The sequence below is a fragment of the Coenobita brevimanus genome, unplaced genomic scaffold (assembly GCF_032717465.1).
Source record: "Coenobita brevimanus isolate Jiangsu-jjx unplaced genomic scaffold, ASM3271746v2 jjx.HiC_scaffold_2740, whole genome shotgun sequence".
NCBI classification, from domain to species: Eukaryota; Metazoa; Arthropoda; class Malacostraca; order Decapoda; family Coenobitidae; genus Coenobita; species Coenobita brevimanus.
Window position 1 is genome coordinate 45,711 of NW_027643698.1, and position 4,724 is coordinate 50,434.

Sequence of the window (4,724 nt, forward strand, 5' to 3'; positions counted from 1 at the left end):
GGAGTGCGCACAAAGTTAGAAAAAACAAATGTGCAGCAGATGCTACATAATTATGATGGCTATCTATCTATCTATATACCTAGGACTCACTCTCCATTTACTCATGATTAGTATTAATGAGGTTAAGACGTCTATGTCAGTGTCATTCCCCGGATATGTGACTTATAGGAGTAAGGTAGTTGGTTCAGCGGAACGGGGTGGAACGGTTGTCTGTAGTAAGAACTGGTTATCTACGTTGGTATTTGATGTCGACACAAGCATTGGAGATCAAGTCTGGATGCAGTTTCGTAACATTGAGGGTGTGTTGTTTGGTTTCTGTTACATTCCTCCATGTGACTCCCCGTATTACTCCCACGACTTATTTGCCTCAATCCAAGTAAAAGTAAATTTTAGGTACACATATAAAGGATACATCATAATTGGTGACATGAATGCTAGATTTGGGAAACGTGTGAGGCAATTATTGTCGATAGCGAAGATACCTAATGTAAATGATATGTCATACCCAGTGATTCACGATGAAGTAAACAGGGCTAACGATAACGCTGAATTGTTGTGTACTATATGTATTGATAACAGATTGGTTGTCATTAATAACCTCATGTATGCTGACAAACATTTTCCTGGTGATAAAACATATCGGAGACGCGGCACCTGGGTTTCGGAGGTGGATACATGTGTGGCGTCACCGTCTCTGATAGACTATATGAGTGATTTTTCTGTGTTAAGGCGGGGTGACCTCCCTTCCGATCATGCCCCCATTACAGTAACAGTTACGTGTTCAGGCGTAGATTTGGACAGTCTCATGACGAGGGCGGGGTCGCTAGGGGATCACGCAGCCCTTCATGGAAATGCTGGCAAGACTTGTTTAATGAGAAAGTCACTCAGATTTAACAGAATCAACAAAGAAGCATTTGTGAATAATATTATGCAAAGAGTACCTAATGAAGATTATGTAAATGTTGATGCTTTAGAGAAGCGCATCACTGACGCTTTATACTCGTGTGCGGAGGACAATGTAGGCAGGGTAGACAGAGCAGTAGAGATAGGTGGTAGCAATCTTGGTAGGTGGGAGAGGCTGCTGGATGACGCTGATGACGCAAGAGTGTGGAGAGCAATTGATTGGAAAGGAGACTTTAACATGGACAGACCTGATGAAATCTTGTGCCCCAGTGATGAGGATTTTAAATTCCATTTTGAGTCTGTGCTGAACAGAGAGGATGTGAACAATGAGGTTGTAGATGAGGTGACAACTGATGTCACTATCCCCGTACTGGATGAGCTCATCTCGCCCGCACAGGTGCACCAGCAAGTAATATATAATAATAATAATGACGTATAGAAAAGGGGGGGAAAGGAAGGAAGGTAAGAATGATTGTGTATATGTGATGAGTGTTATGCAACCAGGACGACGACACGTGGTGGCAGGAACTAAGCCTTAGTTTAAACTCCCGGCCTTACTGAAGCTCTGATCCTGGTTGCATTGTGTAAGGTGCCTGTGTGTGTGTGTGTGTGTGTGTGTGTGTGTGTGTGTTTTAAGTAGGAGAGGAAGAATTTAGACTAAGAGAAAGAGTGTCGGGGCTTAACCCAACGTGCGTGTGTTTGGTGTTGGGAAGGGAGGGGGGGGTCTCGCACGTGCACTGTGTTGTTACTTAAGGACGGGAGGAGTGAATAGCTACGGCTTTCTCTGCCAAGCATTAGCTTATTGGCTGCCTCTCAGGTTCATCTGATTTTTCCGGCTCCCTGGGGGGCTTGGGTAGGGGGATAAGGAAAGGGGAGGAGGTAGGGGGGAGGAGTGGAGGAAGGGGAGTCAAGGTAGGTTCTCTTGGGGGTGGGCGGAGTATTGGGCTGTAGCCGTGATCTTGATGGGGGGTGTAGGGGTGGTTCAGGGTCTGAGGCGTGGGTGCTGGATATGAGGATGGCGGGTTATTACGTGGCTGCCGTGATCTTGATAATGGGTGTAGGGGTGATTTAGAGTCTTGAGTGAGTTGCTGGGTGTGAACTAAGTAGTTAATTAATGAAAGGGTCAGTAATAAATAAACTATTGGTACTTAAGTGAACAATGGGGTTGGTGCAGGTCTTGCGTCAGGGTGGAAGAGGTTGGCTAGAGGTCGTGTGGGGGGTGTGATCCGGGTGAAAAAGTCGATGAAGTCAGTGTGAACGTCGGTGAGTTTGGTGATTTGTTTTTGTTGTAGGTGGTGAAGGTAAGTGTTGATGGGTGGAATGTTGGCGCGTTCATAAGAGTGTATGTTGGTGACAAAATCATCCCACCGTATGCTCAGTGCCCAACGTATGGCTTTGTTTTGAACTCTCTGTAAATATAGAATGTTGCTTTTGGCCGAAAGAGATAGACTTAACGGTGAATACGTGAGCAGTGGTCTGATCAGTGCTTTATACAGATGAAATTTAGTTGAAGATGCTGCACTACGGAACCGGTATATTTGTGTTAGTGCAGTGCCAGCCACGCCTGCCTTGCCTCGTATATGATGATGAAATGAAGTTTTTGTCGTATGTAAGACCAAGTACGGTGCAAGTATTCCTAATAGGAATGGGAACGCGATCGGGATCACGCGAATTTAGAAAAAGTGGGCGGGGGTTGGCTGATTTAATACGAAAATATGTCACTGTGCATTTCAAGGGATTCGCTTGAATCCGCCACTTCTGCTCTCATCGTGCAGTTCGGTCCAGCTCTATCCTCGCTTTGTTGGTAATTCCGTCAATTGTCGTTGATCGTACAAGTTGAGTAATGTCGTCTGCGTATTGGATGGTGAGTGAATCGTCATGTAGTGGGGTGGGGATGTCATTTGTGTAGGGTGTGTAGAGGGTGGGTGCGAGGACGGAGCCCTGAGGTACACCTGCATGAAGCTGGAAAAAGTCTGAGTAATTATCTTTAAATTTAATGCGCATTGTGCGGTTGTCTAGAAAATTGCAAAGTAGTTTTTTAATGAGTGAAGGAAAGTTGAATTGTTCGCAGATTTTGTACTTCAGGCCTGCGTGCCAAACAGAGTCAAATGCACGTTTTACGTCTCGAGTAATAAGGGCTGTCTTGTATGCATTGCGGATGTTTTGGTTGATGTGTAAGTAATTGGTGATGATGTTTAGGGCGTCCTGTGTGGATCGTCTAGGTCTGAAGCCAAACTGTCTGGGGGAAAGAAGGTTTTCATCTTCTAAGTATTGGCGTAATCTACTGTTGATGATTCGTTCGAACGTTTTTCCCAGCACTTCGAGTAAACTGATGGACCTGAAGTTTAAGGGGTCTGTTGTTGTCTTGTCTTTTTTGGGGATTAGAGTTGCTGTCGCGGTCTTAAACGTATCCGGAAAGTAGCCGGATGCCAAGGCAGCGTTGTAAAGTTTGTAAGTGCATTTATGAATGTGTCTGGGAGGTGTTTGAGTATTAAGTAAAAGCACTGAGATATCTATTAACGCTTCCCATAAAAGACTGAACTTGAGTCTGTTATCTCGCAGCCACATACGAAAAGACATAAAACAAGGCATATCCAACGACTTTCAGTACAGCAACGTCTGTTCAACCTTATTCTTACTTCAGACGACTTTATTCAACTTGGGCAACGTATCTGCTAATGAAACTTGGGCAGGATATCTGGTACACAAGGCTGTACCTACTGCCATCTTTCTAGTTCTAGTATTTTCCACGAAGCTCTTATACAATCGTCCAGAGAGAGCTAAATAAACTAAAAACATATGCTATACTGAAAACAAACTTTTAGTTACACAAGGCACACACAGAATATATAAAACAGACGAAACACGAAGCGAGCACACACACACACACACACACACACACACACACACACACACACACACACACACACACACACACACACACACAAAACCACGCCCACCTCCTGTGATGTTTGACTTTGGAAGGACCGACCAACAAAAGACCGCAATGCATAAACCAATTTATTTTAGCCCAGTCTCCAATAACCTATCTATATTTGCTCGAACTGAACCCTACCTAACCTCGAATGACCTAATCCATCCCAAGTTAACCCAACTTAATCTAACTTAACCTCACCTAACCCAGTCTAATTGTATTTAACCTCACAATCTCATGTAACCTCCTCATACCTAACCTAACCAATTCTGACGCAGCCTAACCGCATCTTACCCTACCTAATCCTACCCAGCCTCACTTAACCATACCATACCCGACCTAACCCAACCCAGTCGAGCCTAAAATGACCTAATCCCAACCGAACCTAACCCAGCCTAACCCAGCAAAATAAAACCCAACCCAAAACATATCAAAACCAACGTATTCTAAAGCAATCTAACCTAATCCGTCTATATCTAGTGGAACTGAACCCAACCCAACCAAAAATTACCTGATCAGACCAAACCCTGCCCAAAGTGACCTAACCTAACTTTCGATCGGCTATTAATTCGCTAATAAAATTTTGCTGCCTCCTGAAAGTCTACGGATGTCAAATTCCAAGTTTCGCCTGTTCTGTGTACATAAGTTTGTGTGTTTGTGTGTGTGTTTATTTAGGAGTGTCTGAGATGTGTACTACAGGGAAAAATTTACACTTTCTCTCTCTCTCTCTCTCTCTCTCTCTCTCTCTCTCTCTCTCTCTCTCTCTCTCTCTCTCTCTCTCTCTCTCGTGTTAAAAAATTGGGTACACAATCGGCACGATGCGTCCTTCTAATGTAGTACAGACAAAAAACGAGAGAGAGAGAGAGAGAGAGAGAGAGAGAGAGAG